Here is a 26182-nt window from a genome sequence, read left to right as displayed (position 1 = left end):
GAATATTTGCTCCCAGTGACTGGTTTGCTTCTCCAAATTCTACTGAGGAACCTGTTTTGTCACCACAACACAACAACAACAAGATTCCATTTATAAAGCGCCTTTCACGTCAGGAGGACGTCCCAAGGCGCTGCACATTTGGGTCATGACCCGAGCAGGGGGGAAATGGTCAGGGTGAGGGGAGGGAAGGGAGGGAGCGAGGAGGGGGGAAATGGTCAGGGTGAGGGGAGGGAAGGGAGGGAGCAAGGAACGGGGAAATGGTCAGGGTGAGGGGAGGGAAGGGAGGGAGCGAGGAAGGGGGAAATGGTCAGGGTGAGGGGAGGGAAGGGAGTGAGCGAGGAGGGGGAAGAGAGTCGAGAGGGGAGCTGAAGGCTCGGTCAAAGAGAAAGGTTTTGAGACCGGCCTTGAAGGAGGAAAGGGAGGAAGCAAGGCGAAGGCACTGGGGGATAGAGTTCCAGAGCCTCGGGGCTGAGAGGCTGAAGGCCCGACCACCGATGGTAGGGCGGTTGGGGCGGGGGACGTGGAGCAGACCGGAGCCGGAGGAACGGAGGGTACGGGCAGGTAGGTAGGGGGATAGTAGGTCAGAGAGGTAGGAGGGAGCGAGGCCGTGAATGGCCTTGTAGGTGAGGATGAGGATCTTGAAATCAATCCTCTGGGGGATGGGGAGCCAGTGGAGGCGAGCGAGGGTGGGAGTGATGTGGTCGCGAAGCCTGGTGCGGGACAGTACACGAGCTGCAGAGTTCTGAATGACCTGCAGCTTGTGGAGGGAGGTGGCGGGAAGGCCGGCGAGGAGAGAGTTCCCGTAGTCCAGCCTTGAGGTGACAAAGGCGTGAACCAGGGTTTCAGCAGCGTGAGGGGTGAGGTAATGCCGTAGTCTGGCGATGTTCCGGAGGTGATGAAAGGCGGTGCCAGTTGTGGTGCGGATGTGAGGGAGAAAGGACAGCTCAGGGTCGAACAAAACGCCGAGGTTCCTTACTGGCTTTGAGAGGTGGAGAGTGCAGCCTTGGATGCACCAGTAGTGTCCTGGAATATTGCGGACCCACTTGGCTCAAGAACCAGACCCCCGAGATGCCACAGATGGTTGACTCGATTCCGACATTCCATTACCAAGTATATTATTTAGGAGCCAGATCAGATTAAAATAGACACTGCTTACCATTTCCCCAACACCCCGCCCCCGCCACCCCAGCAGCCTGGCTCTGTGATGGCACTCTCACCTCTGCATCAGAAGGTTGTGGGTTCAAGCCCCACACCAAAATTTGGAATCACTTAGTCTAATAGTCTAAGCTGACACTCCATTGCTGGGGTAGGTGTTGCATTGTCGGAGGTGCTCTAAGTAAATACACAGTCAATCTACTTTACAGTATATCCTGCAAAGTGCTTTGAGATATCTCAATGACGTGGTAAATTGCTATATCAAATGCAAGGATTATTATTATTATTATTATTACTTTCCTCCCCAGGAGGATAACAATAAAGATAATCTTTTCATTTAATATTGCACACATAATTTCTCAAAGACAAAAATGTTTAGTGCTGCAAACAAAATGTGGTCACTCAATTCAAGACTGTTTGTAGGGTACTGCTTTGCGCAATTGGCTGCTGCATTTCGCCCACACAGTCAATCAACTTTACAATATATTCTATGAAATGCTTTGAGATGTCTCAATGACGTGATAACGCACTATGTCAAATGCAAGGATTATTACTATTACAAGTCTCAGTCAAGTGTGGTGATTGTGGATTTAGAACTGTATTGGTTTCATGTTGGATTGTAACTTGCGTAGTAAGGGTGGATTTTTGAAACCTAGCTTTAATTTCAATTTTGTCCTTTTAAAACATACATACGTATTTTTTAGGCGAATTGTAACATATTTCAGCTCCCCACGGGCCAATTCAAGATGTTTTCGGCTGTCAGATGTTATGCAGATCTTTTGATTCTCCTTCCTGCTTTTCCGTAAATCTGCCATCATAAGGTTAACCTGAGAAATGAGAAGCCTTCCAACATTACAAGCTCCAGTGGTGCTTCACAAAAGAACTAACTGCTGACATTGATGAATCTAAAGCAGCTCTCGCTTATAGATACTTCAACATATATCAGTGTCTTGTAAACCTAGCTGTAATTTCCCTTGTGACAATGTGTTCAAAGAACCTCTTGGGCACTATGATGTATCAGCAAATTATTCACGCCTTGTGTAGAAATTTTTATTTACCCTTTTTCATTTTAACAAATGCATCAGAAGTCACACATATTGATAAAGTAAGTAAACAGCCTGACGATACCTCCAAGTTTTCAAGATTTGAAATACTGTTCAAAATGGTTATGTCAGTTTAGCAATTTATTTTTGCAGCTCAATGTTCCTATTAAAGGTTCCGTGCTGATCTTCCTGTAAAGTTTCACAACTTCCTGAATATTTCACAGATTTGGCATTGAAATGCCCTCAATCTTCCTGAATTGTGCTTTAGTTAGACTGACACCAGGCCCAGCAAGGAAATTACCTCAGCAGTAAAACTACTTGGCAGTGAGAAACTGTGAGTTAACTTGGTTTACTGGTCAGAAATGTTTCACAACTACTCAGACTGTGTCTTCATTCAGTAAAAAATAACTGTTGGTGTTTCCAGCGCCTGTCAAAGTGATTGATTGGTGGTGGAGGTGGTTGCATAGGCAAGAGGCGCTGCTTGTCATTTTTCTCGCTGATAATGGATAACGGTTGCTAGCAACCCGGATGGTCTGCAATCACTTCTACATACCACTGGCCACTGAAGTTTCTATTAAGCTAGAAACAGGAATTAGTCCACTTTATGACAATTTTTAGCAAACGCTGTTATATTCATCTTCAGAAGTGTTTCTGTTTGTTCGTTTGGGATAGGGATGAGTGCTTGTGTCTTTGGCTTTGACTCTGCCAAGTCAGAGCCCAAAAAGAAGTTGGACTATCTTTTGGTGTAGCTCTTAGTTTAGTGCAATTCAATGGTTCGATCTGTTTTTAATTAAATATGGTTAACTGATGCTGAGTCCTTCTCCCTTTACCCTCCTTTCTCATTCATCCCACCCCAAAACACAATTTATCGATGCACAGTATAGCATAGGGTCTGATTATACTAACAAAGTCATTTTCATAAGAGGAAAAACGTTAATTTTGTTCTCATTTAAATATAAGCACTCTAAGACAATACCCTACATGAAGTGCTCTATATAAATACAAGTTGTTGTGGTGGTGGTGGCAATTTGCAGGATTTTAAATGGAAATCCTAAATAAGACTTCTAAATCACACAAATCGGAACTCCAGAGACAACTGGAAATATGTCATGCCGAAACACAGGATCTCTGGTACAGTGCAAAGTACTTCTGGAGCACATTTCCACAGGAATTCTAACAAGATGATTTATAATAATAATTCTCACATTTGTTATAGCATCTTTTTCAAACACAGCAGTCAATTTGTACAGAGTAACACCCACCAACAGTCATGAAATGAATGGTCAGTTTTATCTGGAGAGGTGGCGGGTGAAGTGGAACTCTTTGTCTCAATTCCTCTGCATTGCACCCCCCTCCTTGCATGTCTTCAGGTTGCACTTTAAGATTTCCTCTGCTTTCTCCCCACTCCACTACCCGCTGCCTCCGCTCGCTGACTCCAACCTCCTGCTTGTCTCTCGTTCCCTCCGCTTCACCATCAGTGGCCGCGCTTTCAGCCACTACGCCCCAAAGCTTTGGAACTCTCTCCCCCAATCCGTCCACCTTGCCTTCTCCTTCCCCTCTTTTAGATCACGACTGAAGACCTTCCTCTTTGACCGTGCTTATGATTACCTCCTCACTCTTCCCGGCTCAGTGTCAGGATCCACCACTGTTAAGCATTCCGAGACACTGCCTCGCATGAAGGGCTCTATGTAAATGCAAGTTGTTGTTGTTTAAAGCTCAGAGGCCTGATTGTGTAGGGCATGCTTACCAGCAATGTTCAAAGCACTGTCATAAGAGAATTCTGATTCTTTCCAAACCTCCTTTTTGTCTCATTCACTTTCACGTTATTATGCCTCTACGGTCTCTGTATTAATAATAATAATCCTTGCATTTGATATAGCACCTTATCACGCCTTTGAGATGTCTCAAAGCGCTTCACAGAATATACAGTAAAGTGAATTGACTCTCGTGGATTGAGTGATGAAATTATTATTATTATTTTTGGAGGGATTATTACCCCCAAAAAGTGATCCCCCCATCGACTAACAACTGGTTCCTACTTACTGCTGGGTAAACAGAGGCGGAGTGGAATAAGGAAACCTTTCCAACGTTTCTCCCTCTCTGGGAATTGAACCCAGTTCCTCTCGCTTGTGAGGCAAGTGCTACAGGACTCTACATCTTTCCCATCAAGCACATTTGTTGGCCTCTATCTCACCTCAGCTCTGTGGCCATGTCTCTGTATCATTCATTCTCTGTTCCTTTCTTGCCTTAGTCACTCACCTCTTTCAGTTTCTGTTCCTCCAACGTACAATTATGCTGATGATCTTAGGGTAAAAATACAGATCCCTTATTTGACCTTTTGATGTCGACACCATATTATTGCAGAATGAAAAGATATAAGACCTATGTGAATAAAATTTATACCTACCATATCATAAAGTGCAACACATCATATCCGTTTGTTGGATAATTACATGAAAGTTGAACTAAATTGAGGCTGAAATTCTGGAGGAAAAATCAATGAGATGCACAGAAAATCTTCAACTCCAAATCTGTATCTTTATTGTGTGCATACTATAACCAAATGTCTGACTTGTTTCCAACTTTTTCCGTTTAAACCATTGGCTAGAGTTAAAACTCATGCTTCTTCCCACCCTCTGTACAGCAGGATCGCAAGTCCCTGCACAAATCCACCCCCAGAATGGCTAAATCCCAGCCTTAGCCAACCCTATTCCCAAGTCTGAGGTTGGGAATTCAGCTGTCGGAGCTGTCCCACAAACAGCTATGAAATGAACAATCAATTATGTTATTGGTCAGGACACTGGGGGAAATTCCCTTCTCTTTTCAAGTAGTGCCATAGGATCTTTAATAACCCCCTGGACAGGCAGACAGGACCCAGTTTAACATTTCCACAGAAGGACAGCATAAAAGGGCATATTAGGCATATATGGGCTGAAAATCCAGTTGGCAATGGCCATAGCTTCTTTGTGAAATACTAGTATAATGGTGAAGTCCTGTTAGCAGTCAACAACACCAAAGCATAATACTGACTGGGATTTCAGCCCAATAGTTACCAATCAGGAAGTTGCACGACCTTCTTCCCGATGGTCGACTGTGGATCAAATGCATTGGTATCTATTGTGAGATCATAAACCTGTGTCCTTAATATTCTCTTAAAGAGCAGTCAGACTATTACTACCCAAAGAGTACATGATGGCATTGGTAACTAATTTGCGATATTTACAAACCAACATTAATTGTGTATTTTGCTCTTAAAAAATTGTGAAATTAATGGGGAAATGTTACTGGCCAGAGAATTACAAATCCTAAAGTGGCAAAGTGCAAACAATAGGCAGTCCAGTTAGAATGAACTCATCTAATTCAGTTTGCAAATATCACATGCAAACTCGCTCAGTGAGAAAAATAAGCAAAAGTATTCAATTTTCCATCACTGACGTCCCTCAACTCCACCAGCTTGAAATTCACCGAAACATAATGTGTCATAAAATCTGGTGTGTAAATCATATATGTCAATCCTAAATTTCGTGCATGCCATTTTGGTAAATTCTTAAATTGCTGCAGTGCATAACCATTTGCCCTTATATTTAGACTGCATTAAAATATGTATGATAGTGAAACATATACAGGAGATCATACAGTAATAGCACAGCAGTTGTTTGATTGATTCTCTCTTGCTGTTCAAAGAGATTCGTATTAACCATGTCTAATTCATCAGATTTAATAGAGTCACAAATTCCCAAGACCAAATTTAAGTTCTTTGCCAATCAGATGTTTGTGAGATTTTTCACGCTGGATGCTCGTGACCACTCCAGGATTTAATGGAGACATTCATTTTCATTAGTTTGTGCTAACATCATATAAAAATGAATCCTCTTTTGGTTCAACAATCTCATTACATGAGATTACTTCAAATTTTCCTGACAAATTCTCAAAGGCATTTTAATATAATAATAATAATAATGCAATAATAATAATCCTTGCATTTGGATGTGGCAGCCACTTGAACACAAGAATGTCCCACCAACAGCCATGAAGTGAATGATCAATTTTATCTGGGGGATTATTGGCTAAGATACTAGGAGAATCTCCCTTCTGTTACCAGTAGTGCTATGGGATCTTTAACCACCACCTGAACAGGCAGACAGTACCTCGGTTCAATATTTGATGATCTAAATACTTTTGACATTGTAATCATTCAAATTTAGGCAATGAGAAAATATTTTTCATATAGCAACATTATTTCAAAGTGTCATTTCAAAGATCCATTCTGTGCCATTTAAAATGTAATGTGTATTGTGGGACATCTTTCCGACATGAACGGAGCTATACAAGTGTAATTTGTTGTTGTTGTTGTGTAGTGTACTAAATTTAGGCAAAAAATTGTGGCAAAGAACTTCCTGAATGTACTCATTTCAAAACACACTTTAAAAAAGCCTCAAACAAGGCTAACACAAAAATCTAGTCCCCAGAAACATCCAGAGTTTAGTTCCAAGTATTAACTATGAGTTTTTATGAATGATACATTTGAAGCAGGTAACTTTGTTCCAATCATATCCTTAACAAAACGAAGTGTGGCTAAAGCCATTTTTATAGCACTGCCCTTGTTTCTTTCTGAAAGATATGCTCCAGGGATGGCTGCTATGAGCATATGGTTCAGATTGAAATTGCCTGGAAGCAGAGACTTCAGTGTGGTGTGTGGTCTCTTGGCTGATGTGTATTGCAAGGATGAACAATTCAGCCTGGGATTGCCCGTCCTCCTACATGATACACAGTCACTAAACTTAATAGTAAATCCTGTGAAGCGCTTTGAGATTATGTCCCAATGTGGAAGGAACTATATCAAATGCAAGGATTATTATTTAAGAAACACATTGATGCTATAATAGAAGGATGATAGAGTGAGTATTCTCGAAGGATGAGATCAAATGGGCTAAAGGGCCTTCTTTGTCCGAACCTGTCCTGTGACCAATGGAAGTGATTTTAAACATCTGTTGAAGCTGCAGTGATTTTCTTTGAACTATTATAATAATAATAATCCTTGCATTTGGTATAGCACCTTTCACATCGCAAGAACATCCCAAAGCGCTACACAGGATTTACTGTGAAGTAGTGACTGATGTCTCTGACATTCATCACAGCCACCACCGTGTTTCACAATGGGATCTCCTTCTACCACAATCATTAAAATTAATGTCTAACCACAGGAGCACTGCTCCAGAAAAAGATTGAGTTGGAGTGCAGCTCCCATCAGTTACTTTGAATACTTCCGGTTACTAGAAGGAGTTCCCATTTGTGTGACTCAGCCCTTATTCAGGAATTCTGTTAATACAGCAAATTCAGCCTTAATATTTCTATACCAAGAAGTTTGGTTGAGAGGACAGGTTATAATAATAATTATAATCCTGTATTTGACAGAGTGCCTTATCACATCATTGAGATATCTCAAAGTGCTTCACAGAATATATTGTAAAATGAATTGACTGTGTATTTAAACAGAGAGAGCTGGGAAAACTCAGCAGATCAGGCACCATCTATGGAGAAAGGAAAGTGAGTCAACATTTCGATGAAGGGTCCACGACACTTCATCATGGACCCGAAATGTTGACCTGACCTGCTGCCTGACCTGCTGAGTGTTCCCAGCTCTCTCTGTTTTTGTTTCAGATTTCCAGCATCTGCAGTATTTGGTGTTTTGACTGTGCATTTTGTGGGCGAAACGCAGCAGGTCAATTGTGCACAGCAGTGTCCCACAAATAGTCGTGGATTCAGTGAACAAATTATCATTATTTATTTATTTGTTGAAGGGATTATTACCTCCAGAAAAGCGATCCGCCCATTAACAAACAACCTGGTTCCTACTTACTGTTAGGTAAACAGAGGCATGTGGAGAAATAGGAAACTTGCCTAAGGTTTTGCCCTGCCGGGGAATCGAATCTGGGTCCTCTCCGTTGTGAGGCAAGTGCTCTAACCAATGCACTACAGGACTCTGTGTTGCGCCATTACTGTTGCAATGTATCTGTCTAACCTTAGGTTATCAGTGGCAAATGGTCTGTGGTTATAAACTGATGTTGCCAATATATATTGGTTGTCACTTTGACAATGAGTGGCTTGTGGCAAATATGAAGTGCGATTCCAGATCTGGACTTGACAGATGGTGACAATGTCCTGCTTCTTGAGTCTGAACCTCCTGTGGACCTCTCTTTCACACAGTGACTGCAGGGCAAATATGTTCCAGGGGGATATATAGAACACTACTCTTTCATAGTTCCATCTCGACACTATCAATGAGTTGACCCAGTGTCATTTACACGGGCCGACTGACTGCCTCAGGCATCCCTTTTTATAGCAATGTTTTGGACCTATCTTTATTTCTTCTGGTATTGCTGCTTGCAGTCAAGTGGGAATAATGTGTGTGGTATAATGTAGGCTATTACCGTATGTTGCCTTATCTACACGCAATTTGGCATTTTGGTTTAAATTTGGCGGTCAGTAATTCAGGAGGCAGCAACAGAGTTGAGCTGTAAATACCTTACCTCCGGCATATAAACACTTGATAACCCTGTTCAGAACATTTTTGGCACTTCTTTTAACTCCTTTGTATCTCCTTTGAACAAATAGAAAAAAATATACTTTGTGTGGCACAGTGAGGTGTAGCAATAGAAGAGCTTTTACTGTCCTATACGGATTAATCAATAGTACATCATACTTATTGATTATATGATTGTGTTATTTTGTAATCTTTGTGCCAGCTCCCAATTGCAGTAAGCTTAGGACTCAGGGTGCCCTGACTTCCTTCCTTATAGAAACTCAAGCACTACTCTGTAGATGGGTCAACAGCTCCATCTAATGAGAAAGTCACGCTGCATGTAAAATGAGCCACCCTATAATCAGTTTCAGTTTGAAGTTCCCGAATTGCTTTGTATGAAAGCTTAGACTCACAGATCTATTCAAGAAGTTATTTGCAATAAAAAAATGTTGACATTTGTTAGCTTTGCCTCAACCTTCCTTCATTTATTTGAAATTGAGAGATTTGATGTTGATATTTCACAATATTTGAGCAAACTGTTCAGCATTTTAATACTCTAATCCACTTCTTTTTATGCAGAGTTTAAATTCTGAACCAAACCAGATTTGTGTAAGCATTCACGTACTTGTTCGGAGTCATTGGATATAAACTATAACCATTAAGATCTGTCTAGTGCTTGGCAGATGAAGCAAATGATCCTAAAGGACAGGTACATGACCTGATCATTTCCAGGTTCACGCACTCATTTACACGTATATATCAAAAATACCATGGAGTAAAAATGCGACATTCAATATGATATTTATCACATTGTTAAAAATTTTGGTGCTGTCCATGTTTGTGAACTCAAAGCCATTAAATTTGCCAACACAGTGGCATTTCAACAACAACAATTTTTCACTTATATAGCGCCTCCACACAGGGCAGTGTCTCAGAGCACTTAACAATGGCGGAGCCTGATTCCAAGCCGGAGTGGGGGTGATGGGGGCTGACCGTAAGCACGGTCGAAAAGGAAAGTGTTAAGGTGGGACTTGAGAAAGGGGAGAGAAAGGAAAAGGCGGAGGGATTGAGTGAGAGTGTTTCAAAGTTTCGGGGCGTAGTGACTGAAAGCACGACCTCCTATGGTGGGGCAGAGGGCACAAGGGACAAGCAGGAGGTCGGTGCCAGTCGAGCGGAGGCGCCAGGTGGTAGATTGGGCAGTGAGGAGGTCGGAGAGGTAGGGAGGTGCCAAAGAGAGAAGAGATTTGAACACGAGTGTGAGGATCTTGAAGTCGATCCATTCAGTGATGGGGAGGCAGTGGAGCCTAGCCAGAACTGGTGAGATGCGGGTATGGAGTTTTAGTGTTTATCTGGTAGCGACGATATGTAACACACTGAATATTGCAGTTTCATGTAAAATTAATCGAAAAGAAGTCATATGGCTCTTTATTTTCCTTCTTTGCCTTGGGGCTTTTGTTGTCAAAATCAAATCACCAATGCTGTTTGCAAGATCAAAGAGAACTTCCCCTTTGACAAATATTCCAGTGAGGGCAGTAATGATTTACAGGTCACCATGAGGCAGCAGTTAAACATTTCAACTTCCAGACCTATGATACAGATAAGTAATCTCCAAGTTTGATCAGTCAAGTACAATCAACCCCCTGGCTTAGTGGACTCCGTATATCCAGAATTTGGACCTAGCCGGAACTTGGACAAAATGTTTTTTTTTTTTAAATTCTGTGTGTTTGCGTTCACGTAGACTCTTGCCAGCTCACCTCACCATGGTTGCTGGCCTTCAGTGGCCAGGAATAATGACATTGAATCAGGTTGAATCCGCGAGAAGAAGATAACTTGTTCGCCATCTTCTACTCATGGAATTCAAACCATTACAATGCACTGATAAAAGACGGTGCAGAAAAAGGACAGTAAATGCCATTGTAACTACACATAGCCGGAAATTCTACCTCACCAGACTAGATCTATTCCCCCCCACCCCACCTCTACCACCACCACCATTGGTCCAGCCAGCCAGCCAGGGTTTCAGTTTATCTATTTTAAGTACATGTAGAAGAAAGGAACCTCCCTTTTCCACAGAACAAACTGTAATGACTGGTCGATTCATAAAAGTCAAACAAGTAGTGAAAATTTCAAAAAAAAATTCCCTCGATAATAGAACACATTTTAAATTGGGGTGATTTCCATAAATACATAAATATGACATACATTTAACCCTGTTCCAACAATGCATAATAATCCTAACATCTGGTATAGCCCTTTTCACTTTGGAAGCATGTCTCAAAGAACATCACAGGATATACTGTAAAGTGCAGTCACTGTGCATTTTGTGGGAGAACACAGAAGTCAACTTGCACACAATAATGTCCCACAAACAGTCATATTGCGAATGACCCATTTTGTGGGATGTTGGGGGATTGTTGGCCAGGACATGAAAGTAAGTGTTTCTTAATTGAGGAAGATGTGACATTAATTATTTTGTTGTGTGCTTATTGTAGGTTTGCCAAGTCAGATTGAATGTCATTGAGCTACGGTCACTATCGTCTCGTGGTTCAATTACTTCCGCTCTCTGAATAGTGTCTGGGTCACCAACGAGAACTGAGCCAGAGAGAGACGCCTATCTGGGCCCCCTGACACACTGAGCCAAGATGCAGTCAAACACCACATTAACAGGATCAGAGACCTTCCCACTTGGATCAAAGTTTGGATCATAGTTTGGATCACTTAAATAGACTGTGCCTTCCAATAACAACAAAAACAAATTACATTCATATAGCACCTTTCACATCGTGAGGACCCCCCAAGGGCTGGACAGTTAAGGGCTTGCACCCAAGCTGGGGCTTGTAGTCAAGAGGGTTGAAGGGTAGGGCCAACGGGGGTGGGAGTGTGGCTGAAGGCTCGGACAAAAAGGAAGGTTTTGAGACAGACCTCCAGCTTTCAACAAATGATGTGTGCTCCTAGACTTTGACAGAAACAAATCAGATTATGGGAAGAAAAATGCATTGTGTGATGTGATCATTATCACTGCTGTTAATTCTCATAGACAGAAAATGGGGTTTAGAAGTGTCCTTAAAACTTATTCTCATTGACACCAACTGGTCTGCTCTCTCCGCTCAGCAGGCACTGGTCTGCTCCATGTCCCCCATCTGGGTGCTTCACCATTAGCTGTTAGGCCTTCAGCCTTTCAGCCCCCACCCTCTGGAATTCCATCCCAGAGTCTCTCAGACTCGCCCCCTCCCTTACCTCCTTCAAGGCCCATCTTAAGACCTTTCTCTTTGACCATGCCTCCAGCCACTCCCATCCCGATCCCCTTCTCTCCAACCCTCTTGATTCCAACCCCTATCTCGAATGCAAACCCTTCACTGTCCAGCACCATGAGGCATCCTCCTGAAGTGAAAGGTGCTGTACAAATACAATTTGTTGTTGTTGTGAACGAGCGAGGAAATAATCGAGGGAGGCAGACAGGCAGGCAAAGAAGAAGGGAAGGAGCCATTTTTTTCCCCCAGCAGGACCTCTTTCCCAACCTCACTTCCCAGTTACCGGCCTCATTTTAACTGATTATTCTACGCTTGTGATGACAGCACAGCAAAGCCACTGTCTCAAAAAGTCTAAAGAAATGTTCTCAGACCGCCAGCTCCAACCACAAAGCCCAAGGTGCTGGGAGAGATTTGGGGAAGCTAATTTTTCCTTGCAAACCACAGATCCCCCTTCCTGGCCACGATCATTAAATATTCCAAGAAAAGGAAGTAGGAGACCCTGGATAAAGGATCTCTTCTAGTCAGTGTGTTGTTACAACATTGATCTGCACCTCTGATCTGCACTGAACCATTGTAAGATAGCCAGTGACCTTTTACCGTCTGTGTTTTTTAAACTGATAAACTCAGTTCTCCCGACTCACTCTGGTACTTTTATGGAGTGAATCATGATCAAGTGGACAGGCCCCTCCTGTGTGAATCAATTTAATGGCTCTTTTGTTGTTAAGAATTTTGTTTGCAAGCAAGAAGTTCCCATTGATAAGCCTCTAGTGTGCATGGATGTTGGGACTGATAGAACAAGCCTGATAACTGAGGCACTGATGAAAATCAAACCATTTAATTTACCAGATTGTCCCACAAAATAAGGCCCCTTAGTCAGGATTTACTTGCTCTGGGTATCAATAAGGCACCCACTATAAAGAATTTCCCTCATGACTAGTTGAGGATCAACTAATGCCAATTATAATTATAATATCACTGAATGCTTAAGCCATGAAGAGCAAAATCTTCTATAAACAAATTGTTAGGAAATTTGCCTGTGGGACTGTTGAAAAATAAATCATTGCTTTCAATCTTTAATATAATAATTACTTAGGAGCTGTTTTATGAACGGCTTAACCAGCAAATCACGAAAGGATAGACAAGAGATTCAATTACTGACCTTCTGGTCTTTCCTCTGTTATTCCTATGAAACAAAGCAATACCAGAACTATTGTAAACCCCCAGAGTTATACAGAGAACTATTTATATAGAGAAACTATTTCCTCTGGTGGGAGAATCCCGAAAAGGAAGGACAATCTTAAAATTAGAGCTAGACCATTTAGGGGTAAAATCACACAAATGGTAGTGGAAATCTAGAACTCTCTCCCCCAAAAGGCTGTGGATGCTGGATCCATTCAAATTTTGAAGGCTGAGGTGGATAGATTTTAGGTATCAAGGGATATGGAGCAAAGGCGGTTAAATGGAGTTGAGGTGTAGATCAGCCTTGATCTAGTAGAATGATGGAACAAGATTGAGGGGCTGAATGGCCTACTCCTGTTCCTATGTTCCTATGTTCCTATGTTGTGTCATTAGAGTACTTCTTACTTCTTACTTCTGTGTTGTATCCCACAAGCTTTCTCTGGAGTGGGCATCTCCAGGGAATAAGGGAACAATCGCACCTTTTAAAGGAGTGCATTATTTAAACCAGTCTTTGAGAAAGCAGCCTTTGTGAATGCTTGTCATAATAAAGAACTAGAAGTTTTGTCTTGACCCTGTTCACTCCCATCAGATCCTAATCTTAACAGTGAAAATGGTAACCCCAAGCGAGAGGACCTAGTTCGATTCCCAGGCAGGGCAAAACGTTGGGCATGTTTCCTTAGTCCTTTTGTTTGTCTAGCTGTGGGTAGGAGCCCGGTTGTTAGTCGATTGGTGTATCACATTTCCAGGGGTAATTATCCCCTTAAAAAAGACAAATAAATAATAAACAAAATAATAATAATTTGGTCAATTAATGTTTGCAGGACACTGCTGTGTGCAATTAGCTGCGCATTTCGCCACAAAATATACCATCAATTCACTTTACAGTATATTCTGTGAAGTGCTTTGAGACGTCTAGAAGATGTGATAAAGCACTGTATTAAATGCAAGGATTATTATTATTATTATTATTATTATCTCAATTTACTGGTTCCACCTCAAATTCAGGCTCCACCCTGCTTCCCTCACTTTCCCCCCAATCTATACCTAACGCCCCAACCCCCTCCTCCCTGTCAAACTCAATGCACAGTTCTGACAAAAGGTCATAGACCTGAAATGTTAACTAATTTTTCTCTCTCCATGAATGCTGCCTGACCTGCTGCATATTCCCAATGTGTGTTTATATCAATGCCCCTGCCTTCCTGTCAAATCCAATCCAGTACCCCTGGCTCCCAATCAAACTCTGCCCCCATCTCAGTTCTCTGTCAAGCCCTGCCTCTCAACCCCACCTCTCATCATATTCAGCCAGCCTCTCTCTACTGGATCTAAGCTTTTGCAGTCCTTGAAAATTCCTGATTATGACCCACACTTTAACCTTAGCTTCAATTATGGTACAAAAGACATTCTTCCTTCTCTCAATGTTGAAATCTAAATACAACATCTCCTCGTTGTGTTGAATCCTCCCAGCGCTTCAATGTTGCATCCCCTCAGTGTTTGCCACTCTCAGGATTTCATTCCTCCTACGAGATAACTTAGCTCAGACGATGGGTTACATCTGTGCCCTGTGCCAGGGGTACTGTGCCTTTTCTAATTTGTAAGGTACATTTCCATACTACAACAAGATACAAGAAGATTACATTTGTATAGCACCTTTCACGTCGGAAAGACATCCCGACGTGAGCACACTAGGTAGAGACACACACACACACACACACACATACAGCATCTTCAGTACAATGGTTTGACATTCAAAACGCACAGTTACTCCACTTTACAATGTATCCTGTGAAGTGCTTTGGGACATCTTCCTGGTGTAAAAAGTTCTATAGAGAAATGCAAGGCAAGGATTATTATTATCATCACTGCCCAGAATTGAGCCATTACACAGAATAGAAGCTGAACTCTGATTGTCAACTAAAGTGAAAGACAACAATTCATAACACCAAATAACCATCCATTATTTCATCCATTAAAATGAATCATAGACTTATAGAAATTTGCAGGGCAGAAGGAGGACATTCAGCCCATCGAGTCTGTACTGGCTCACAGAACAAGCTGTTCATTCAATCCCACTGACCTGACCTATTCCCTTACCCCTTCAAGCCTCTATCCTTCATATACTTGTCTTCTTCCCTCTTGAAACTCAAAATGGTGTTGGTATTCCACTGCCAACAACCTTCTGTGTTAAAAATAATCCTTTCACACTTCTTATATTTGGTCACCCTATCAATTGAAATAGCCTCTCCCTATTCACATTGTCAAAACCCCTCATAATTTTGTACATCTCTATCAGAGCCCCTCTCAACCTTCGCTGCTCCAATGAAAACAGACCCAACTTCTGCAATCTCTACTCATAACTATAGGTCTCATCTCTAGTATCATTGTAAATCTCCTTTTTGTATGCCCTTCAAAGCCTTAACATTTTTCCTGAAGTGAGGTGCCCAAAACTAAACTCAGTACTCCAGCTGTAGTCTAACCAATGATTTGTAGAAGCTGAGCATTGCTGCTTTACTTTTGTACTCTTTTGCCACACTTGTGTAAAAAAATCCATTAACTTTTTCACAGCCTTTTCCACTTGTACTGCTACTTTAAATGACTTATGTGCCTGCTCCTCTGCTCCTTGCAAGATACTGCCATTCAATGTACGCTTCCTTCCCTCGTTTTTCTGCATAAATTAATTGCCTCACATTTCGCTTCATTAAACCTCATCTGTCACATCAAATCGAGTCTTTTTAGCCACTATCACTTGCCAGAAGTGCCATTATTACTATTCTTGCTGTGTATGAATTTTAATGCAAATTGAGAAGGACATCATAAATTCCTGTCTTTTATTTTGAGATTGATGTTGTCGCCTTGCTTGTCAAAATCTTTATAGGTTAGGTGCAGGTTGGTTCAGTGTACTGTATAGTAGAAATGGAGGTGAACAGTTCAAGCTGTCCCCACCAAGAGGATGTGTGCACTGATGGTATTTTAAACACAATGAATAAAGCTGTTTGGGTAGATTTTGCACTTCAGAACATTTTGTCTGTTTGACACATCCTGTGCAAACTTGTACTCCAAGATTGAAAGTCACAATGGCCTTTTGCCACTGACACCAATGTGGAACTTCACCTACTTGCAATACTTCTTATTGTAATTTTTTCATGTTGTTTTGACAGAAATCTGTTCAAATGCAAAACCAGAAGTTTCTACTTATTCTACTCTATTTTATGCAGTGAGTTGTTAAGATTTGGAATGCACTGCCTGAAAGGGTGGTGGAAGCAAATTTAATAATAACATTCAAAAGGAAATTGGATATTTACTTGAAAATAAAATAAATGCAAGACTATAGGAAAAGAGAGGGGAGTGGGACTAATTGGGTAATTCTTTGAAAGAGCTGCTACAGACACACTGGGCCTCCTTCGGTGCTGCAAGATTCTATGATTCCCCACACTGATAAGGCACAAATGGTTCTTAGAATTATTTGTTTGATTTAGTCAGCCAGATGTTTGACACGTGTGGAAATCCATAATCATGCTTAAGAGTATCCAAACCAGACAGAGAATTCCACAAATTTATGCTACATACACATTCCCTGTATCTGGAATGGGATGCGTACTCTCTCCCTGGAGGGACAACTCTTGCTTACCTGAATAGAAATAAATGTACCAAAACTGCTGTTAAGATCACAGCATTGCATTATACAATAATAATCCTTGCATTTGATATAATAATATAATAATCCTTGCATTTGATATAGCGCCTTATCACATTGTTGAGAAGTCTCAAAGCGCTTCACAGAATATATTGTAAAGTGGATTCACTATATATTTTGTGGGTGAAATGTGGCAGACAATTGGGCACAGCAGTGTCCCACAAACAATCATGGTTTGAGTGAACACATTTTTTTCTGAAAGGATTATTAACCCGGGAATGCAATCCATCAATCAATTAACAACCGGGTTCCAATTTATTGCTAGGTAAACAGAGGAGTGTGGAATAAGGAAAGTTGCCTAAGGTTGAATGAGACACTAAAATGAGGTCCCATCTCCCTGTTTAGGTGGATGCCATAACACTATTAGTTAAGGGATTTTCGCCTGGTGTCCTGGCCAATAATCATTCAGATACAATTGGCCATTGACTTCATGCCTGTGGGAAATTGATGAGTGCAAAGTGGTGACTGAGTTCACTTATAATTACAGTCACTGCAATTTACAGTAAATCTTGTAAAGCGCTTTAAGACATTTAACTGACATGATAAGGCACTGTTTCCAATGTCAGGATGACTATTATTATTATTATTACTATGCACTAAATCTAGATAGAGAGTAGCCATGATCTTAGAGCTGAGTTATGCTTTTATCTTCTGAGTGGCAAGTCTTATCTATGAATAATGCTACATTCTGTAGTTCTGATAAAAAAGAAATACTGATAAGATGAAAGAGGCCTCTTACTTTTAACTGAAACAAAATAAGACACCTCCCTGTAAACAGCTTCTCCAATTTTGCACATGTACCATTGTATTTGCATGGCACGGCTTATAAGTTTCCCTGAAATTGTCCAGTCAGACTCTGGGTGCCCACATTGTACATTTTACTTTACATCAGTTTTTTGTAAAGATTCAGACTTGATCATCCCAACTATTTACAGGGAACTTGCTTGAAACATGTCAATTTTAAACAGATAACAAACAAAGGGGTTACCAGGATGAGTGGTTGTGACCTGGACACTGAATTTGTTTAAGATACAGCATGATGCTATAATAGGAGGAAGCTAGTATTGCTGTTCTGGATGAAATCAAATGGCCCAAGGGACCTTCTTCATCTGAACCTTTCTTGCAATTTTACAAAATTGCTTTTGCAATTCTCTTTCTTATTTGATCCCATTTTGCTTGATCCCTGTATCCATCCCATCCACTTCAAGGATGTAATTTGCAACATTTTAGAACAGATTTGATGTCACAATTATCAAAGCAAATCTGTTAGGAAATGTTCTAAATTTGCCCTGTAAATTGGGCAATGGAATAACTAACCGTTGTATATGTCTATGGAAGCCCACCTGTCGAAAGGTTTTGCTAAGGCTGTCAGTCAATGTATCTCCTCCATCACAGAATTCTCCCACTCGTCACACCTGGCTGAGACATGCTGCTCAGAAAAGCACAAGTATGAATATTTATGTGTGTTAGTTAGGGTCTCTTAATTTGAGTGGGGATTTAAAACCCTACTCTTATATCTACTGGATTACCAATGTGTGTCCTGAATTTTAACTCCTGCTTCAGGACAATAGAGTGATAAATGTGATCATTTTTGTCAGTGAGAATTATTTAATCACATCTCGTATTTTCCATCCACAATTCAATCTATGCTGCATGGATGGAATGAAGGTAATTCTAACCAAGAATGAGCAAGAGAAACAAACTCCTGTTTTATCGTTAGATTGAATTCAAAGGGACAGAAAAATGCAACACACAGTTGAAAAACCTTGCAATTTGAGTGTGGCTTTTAGAACAGGAATTGGATCAGAATCCTTCCACCATGTTTCACAGTGACTTCCTCCACTTTAAGATGCCTCTCGGTTGCCATTCAGTTTGTCTGCACAAAGAAATCAGTCCGATTTGTTTTGTTCTGTTCTATTTGAGGATCTACGCAAAGAATGCACAATGAGTGATGTTACGCAAATTGAAACAAGAGCAAACTCTGTTTCATCTGTACTTGAAAACGAAATCTCCAATTCTTTATTGAAAAATATTACAATTATATTTGATTTAACTATGAGACCCCAGACGTTTTAATATATTAATACAGTATTTAGGGGTAGAATTACTTTTCATTATGTATTAACTTTAACAGCATCAACAACAACGACAATAACCTACATTTATATAGCGCCCTTCACGTGGAGTAGCAACTTGGAGCGCTTAAGAGTGGCAGAGCTTGATGCCAAGATGGGGAGAGAGGGGATTGTACATTTACAAATATTGTTTGTTTAAATTCATTCATTCTGTTTTTCCTAATCTTCATTTTCTGAAAGATTGAAGTTAGTTCCGAAATTTACCAGTCAAACCATCTTTCACAGCTTAAATACATGCAGTGATAAACATCAGTGAGAACAGAGGAAGATATTCGTTTTCAGAGAGACACAAACAGACAGTGATCAGTCATCTGATACAAAAACATTTATTTTCATATTACATCTTTCCTGTTTCCCACTGGTTCTTGCAAACTAGATTCAAATATTGACTGGGGCCTTTCTGTTAACAGCCCACCCATTAACATTAGTCATTTTGACTTGGTTTTCTTTTAAATTTACAAGCTACCAAATCAAATTTAAAACATAATTATAATTAGGATAATTTTTACATGAAGGAACTTTTCTGAAGACCTAAATTCTACCCAATCTTAATATGTAAAACCATTTTATCATAACTTTCTACAGTCAGTCTTAATTTATTTAAAAAGAACTATAAATAAACTACTTCCAAATAAAAACATTGCCAAATTTAACAATTTTCCTCAATTTTGCATGATTTTAAATTTTAAGACAAGTACTTGGCGGAATTTCAAACCTTCGACCTATGGGCAAAGGCATCTCCAGTACAGGACCAAGCTAAATAAAATGTTTCAGATTTCACCCGGTTTGTACTGAGTTAGCTGATACCAACTGGAACAGCAATTGAGTCGCTACAATTGGTAATCAATACCCCAAGGGTTAGGAAGGAAAAGATAAGCCAAGGTTCCTGCAGAGCAGTGACCAGTGTTTGTGTGTACAGTCTCGACATCAGCCATAAAGCTCCAGAATGGTATTGTTCAGTCCTGACAGCAGGATACCTATTCTTGGTTGGATGTCAATATATTGTTATAAGGGGAGATTGTAAGAAAAAATATAGCTCCCTAATGGTTCAATTGGTGAAGGTACTTGAATCACACGTCAGCAATATCTCACTGGCCTGAGCGAGTTCCATCACCCTTGTATTCAAATCCCTCCACTCCTCTGCAACCCCCTACCTCTCTGACCTCCACTCTCCTCAAAACAGTACCCGTTGCCTTTGTTCCTCCGGGTCTGACCTCCTCCTCATCCCCCGAGTCCTCCGCTCCACCCTCGGCGCAGTGCCTTCAGCCACTGTACCCCGACGCTCTGGAATTCCCTTCCTCACTCCCTTCGCCCTTTGGTCACCTTCCTCCTCCTCCCCCTGGCTCGGCCCTGGGATCCGTTACTGTGAAACACTCTGAGACGCCGTCTGGCGTGGAGGGCGCTATATAAATCTAAGTTGTTGTTGTTGTTGTAAGTTGGCAAATTTCATATGGGGTAGTATTGGTCCCTTTTCACTGGGCCTATTCCTGATCATTTATTCTGTTGGAAAGTGCACAGAATTCAGAATTGAACTCAGCACCTCACAATCACTGATCTTTCCATCGTTCACTCCCTAGACTCACATGATTACCCTCTTGAGTAAGCTAAGGGCCATGACCAGTGTTTGTAAAATCATCATTTTCAGGAAAGGAAGGAATAAAATTGGAGGAAAAATATGTTTTTTAAATTAGCTGCTGGGACCTTATTAATAGTTTTGACAACAATGGGAATTTATTCTGCAGCTGATCAAAATATAAAACTCTAATTTCCGATATTTAATCATGGAATTCCTTTATAAGAAATCCTGTTGGAATTCCCTTCAACCTGCGTAGATTGTGTCAGTATGTTGGTCACAAGAGTTAACATGATTTACCTCTGGTTACAGAAATAAATCCCCATTTTCACATCTCAGATCTCTCATTGAGCAAACATCTAAGAAATAATGCAAATTATTCTGCACAACAACAGGGGCCTGATCGTATTTTTCTCCTCTGCAGCTTGTGATATCACTGAGTCCTCTTCAGTTAATTTTCAAGCCAACCTGCAGTTATGTTTGGCTTCCCCTGATGCCAGTAAACAAAGTGCCAAACCCAACACATTTCAATCCTGAGGTTACCAAACCGAATCACTAGGCCTCCACCTCACTAATATTTTATAATAATAATAATAATCCTTGCATTTTGATGTAGCACTTTTCACGTCTTCTAGATGTCTCAAAGTGCTTCATAGAATATGCTGTAAATTGAATTGACTTTATATTTGTGGGCGAAACGCGGCAGCCAATTGCGCACAGCAGTGTCCCACAAACAGTCGTGGATTGAAAATGAACAATTTATTATTGTTTTTTTTGGAGATTATTATTAGGCGTGTGGAATAAGGAAACTTACCCAAGGTTTCACCCTGCCTGGAATTGAACCCAGGTGTCTTGCTTGCAAGGCGAGTGCTCTAACCACTGAGCCACAGGACTCCAGAATTTATCTGATTTGGCCTCCTTCAGATACATTTCAGATACATTCACAGCAGTCACATTTTAGTGCGCATTTCCCTGTAAGGTGTCCCTGATCTTTCCCAGAAGACCAACCAACATGCAACAACCGTTTCAATCTGATCTTGCATGAGAAGCTGTCTTTTTTTGGAGTTCAGTAAACCACAATGTTATGCATGTTATATCAGAATTTTTTTAAAAAACTTTTATTCCGAGAAACAGTACAAGCTAAGCACTTGAATGTGGTAGAACATGTTCCAGGAAGTGCCTGCCAACCCTGATTACATCTGTGTTCAAATTACTAGAACATGAAGTGGTTGCTTCTTGTGAATCTTTAAGGCGCATGCCTTGATGCCAAGCAGTGTCACTCCCTAGTCAAGAATACCAACTCCAACTGTAAGCTGGTGTTTATTCTCAAGATAAACTATTCCCCAATTGTTCAGAAATTGAAATAAAACCAGATAATGGTGGCAGTACATTTTTTTTGTCAGCCGGGTGTCTGACACATGCGGACACCCATCACCCTCCTTAAGAGTGTCCAAACCAAACTGAGAATGTCCATGCTTCTCACCTACACATGGAAATCCCATAGATATTTATTGGAGTGGAATGCCACTCTCTCCCTGGAGGGACACGTCCTGCTTACACTAATTCCGAAAAGTATTAGGTTCAGGTCGGCAGGCGCCAAGACTTGGGGGACCCCAGAGTGTGCATTGAGTGTTGCTGGAGTCTAACCTGCTAAAAATGCATAGCTTGCCATTGAGAGCACTGCCTGGTAAGCTTTCCCGCTGCTTTCACCTCTGGCCCTTACTGACCGATCTCCCCTCCTCACTCTCCTTTCTCCACAACTCCCTCTCCTCCATTCTGGACTCCCTTGTCCCCCTCACCTCCCGAACTGCCTCATAACTCCGTAAATCCCCCTGACACCAGCCATCTCTGTTCCCTCAAGTCACAAGTGCGAGCTGCCGAACATACCTGGACCAAATCCAAACTAATGGTCCATCAGCAGATTTAGCTTTACCACACCAAGATCTACCACTGCGCTCTTGCCTCTCCAAATCCTCCTTCTACTCCAAGGTTACCTTGGAGGCAAAGGACAACCCCAGGCTTTTCTTTTCCTCCCAAACCATTTCCTCCGTCCACCTTCCCATGCCTCACCCATCCTCTCCTCAAACTCCAACTGAGAGGAGATCCTGGACTTCCTTGAATCCAAAATTGATGGGATACATTCAGCCACCTTTGCCCCGTCCACAGCCACCCCCACATCACCTCTTCCTCACGATCCACCCCCACCACCTATCCCCCCCTATACTCGTTCGACCCTATCTCTCTCTCCTTCTCACCACGACTGTCCGCAAACTGAAACCCACCACCTGCTCCCTCGATCCCATCCCCACCTCTCCCCTCATCTCTCAGCTCCACCTTCTGTCCCCTCTCCTGTCTGAAGTCATCAACCTCTTCTTGTCCACCGGTTCAGTTCCCACCCCACTAAAAACAGAGTCATCACCCCATCTTGNAAAAACTTTCCCTGGACCCATCCCTACTCTCCAGCTACCGCCCCATCTCTAACCTCCCATTCCTCTCCAAGGTCCTGGAATGAGTCGTCGTGTCCCAGCTCTGCTCCTTTCTCTCTCGCCATTCCATCTTTGAACCCCTCCAATCGGCTTCCGCACTGCCCATAGCACGGAAACAGCCCTGGTCAAAGCCACTAATGACATTCTGAACATCTGTGATCAGGGCTCCCTCTGCCTCTTGTCCTCCTCGATCTCTCTGCCGCCTTCAACACTGTCAACCATTCCATCCTCATACACCGCCTCTCCTCTTTACTTAATCTTCACGGACCTTCCCTTGCCTGGTTCGATTACTATCTCTCTCACCATCTCCATTTTGTTGCCTCCAACGGTTTCTTCTCCAGCCCCCACGCTGTCACGTCTGGCGTCCCCCAGGGCTCTGTCCTTGGCCCTCTCCTCTTTAATATCTACACGCTCCCCCTTGGTGATATCATCCACAGAAATGGGGTCAACTTCCATATGTATGCAGATGACACCCAACTCTATCTTTCTGCCTCCACCCTCAACTCCAGGACCACTGTTGTCCTGACAGACTGCCTGTCGGACATCAAGTCCTGGATGAGGGCAAATTTCCTACAGTTGAATGTGAACAAGACTGAGGCCCTCCTGATTGGCTCGCGCCAGCGCCTCAGCACCTCAGGCTCTGGCAACATCAACCTCCATGGTTGCACACTTCAACTCACCAAGCCAGTCAGGAACCTCGGTGTCTTGTTCGACCCTCAACTGTTTTCTTCCCCACATCCAAGCCATAACCCGCTCTGCCTTCCCTCACCTTCGTAACATCGCCTGACTCTGCCACGAGCACCCCTCAGGCCAGTGAAACTCCTGTTCATGTCTTCATCACCTCCAGGCTCGACTATGCAAATGCTCTGCTTGTCAGTCTTCCCAACTCCTCCCTCCACAGGCTGCAGATAATCCAGAACGCTGCAGCCAGTGTCCTCTCCCGCACCAAACTCCGTGACCCCATCTCCCCCATTCTCGCCATTGGCTCCCTATCCTTCAGAGGATCCAGTTCAAGATCCTAGTCCTCACCTTCATGGCCTCCCCCACCCTACCTCTGCGACCTCCTAACTCCCTACCAACCCATCCGCTCCCTCCGCTCAGCTGGCTCCGGCCTGCTCCACGTCACCCGAGCCTTCAGCCACTCTGCCCCCAACCTCTGGAATTCCATTCCCCAATCACTCCGCCTCGCCCCCTCCTTAGCCTCCTTCAAGTCCCGCCTCAAAAACCTCCACTTCGACCATGCCATCGGCCACCGCCCTACCCCTCCCCTCCCTTCTCCCCCATTTCAGCTCAGGTCTGAAATGCTGTACACTGTCCAGTGCCTTGGGATGTCCTCCCGACGTGAAAGACACTAAACAAATGTAATCTTGTTGTTGTTGTTGTCCAGCTAGGACTATCCTACTGGTTAAGGCTTTGGCTTACAGGTTAATGGGAGCTGAGTAGGAAGAGTCCATGCCCCAGGGACTGGTCTGCCCTTCTAATAATAATAATAATAATAATAATAATCCTTGCATTTGATATAGCGCTTTTCACGTCGGGAGGACGTCCCAAAGCGCTTCACAGAACTCACTGTAAAGTGAATTGACTGTATATTTATGGGCGAACGCGGCAGCCAATTGCGCACAGCAATGTCCCACAAACAGTCGTAGATTGAAAATGACCAATTTATTATTGTTTTTGGTTTTTGGAGGGATTATTATTAGGCGTGTGGAGTAAGGAAACTTGCCCAAGGTTTCGCCCTGACCTGCCTGGAATTGAACTCAGGTCTCTCGCTTGCAAAGCGAGTGCTCTAACCACTGAGCTACAGGTCTCCACTAAGTCCTGCCGATGAGCCAGGCTGACTGTGCTGTCATCAGTATGCCCTGGAACACTGCAGACCCGCCTGGACTACCGAGACCACCACAGAGGGTTGGCTTGATTCTGGCATTCCGATGCCAAACACGTCACCTTGGAGCCAATTCAGTTTCAAGGAGACCCCCCAAGGAGCAGAGTTACTAGTTATTCATTTGACATCTGCCAAGTGCTGGTTTGAGCCCTTACTAGGTAGAACTCCCTGCAAGCTTCCTAGTGGGCATGAAATATATAAGAGCATTGCCACCATCTTCTAGTCCACAGCTCAGACCCAAGTCCCTTCCCATTGAGAGATGATTTCATCAATTAGAGGTTCGGAGTTTAAGCAGCAGATGTTTGCTTCACTGCAAGCAAATCAAAGTGGATTCCAGGGCTGGATGTAGGAACACATCTGCATGATCTGGGACTCCAGTTAACCCCTGCCGGCAGCTATCGGCCCAAGCCTGAGTTTGTTCTTGAGGTCCAAGTCTGAAGTTGGATCAGCACCAGCTGATTAATCCAGGTCCTCATGTGAGGGGACTTGAACATGACAGGCCAATTAACATCTCAATGAGAATAGGCAGGCTACCATTTGGAATACATGCATTAATCATAACATAACTGTGTCTTTCTGAAATGATATCCCCTTCCTTTACTTTGCAACATTTTGTATTTGGGGTTTTGAGTTACTACAGGGGTATGGGGAAACAGCAGGTAAATGAGCCTAATAGGATTGCTCTTTAAAAGAGACAGCACAGATACAATGGGCTGACTGGCCATCTTCTGTGCTATACAATTGTTTATTTGTTTGGTTTTATGAGTCTAAGGCACTGTTTGCTAATGCTAAAAAAATCCTGTTTTGTGCTCATAATTTTAATCCTTGCATCTGACATAGTGCTTGCTTATAACATTGAAATGACTCACAGGGAAATTACTGTAAAGAGTAATAACCGGGTATTTGTAGGGAAACAGAGGAGCTGACTTGTGCCCAGCAATGTCCCAGAAATAGCAAAGTGAATGACCAATTTCAACATAAAGGATTTTTGAACAGAATATTTTTGGCCAGCCAGGTGTCCAACACATGCGATGCGGAAACACATCACCATATTTAAGAGTAACTAAAACAGATTAAAATTCCTGTGTCTGAATAGAATGTGCACTCTGTCCCCGGAGAGACGCTTCCTGCTTACCTAATTCTAGAGAGTATTAGCCGCAGGCTGGCAAGAGCCAAGGCTTGGGACTCCAGAGTGTGCGTGGAGTTTAACCAGGTAAAAGCTTATAGCTTACCATTGAAAGCACTGTCTGAGAAGCTTCTC

The sequence above is a fragment of the Callorhinchus milii genome, unplaced genomic scaffold (genome assembly GCF_018977255.1).
Source record: "Callorhinchus milii isolate IMCB2004 unplaced genomic scaffold, IMCB_Cmil_1.0 Scaffold2, whole genome shotgun sequence".
Lineage (NCBI taxonomy): Eukaryota > Metazoa > Chordata > Chondrichthyes > Chimaeriformes > Callorhinchidae > Callorhinchus > Callorhinchus milii.
The sequence above is the reverse complement of the archived record's forward strand: the minus strand, read 5'-3'. Positions refer to the sequence as shown.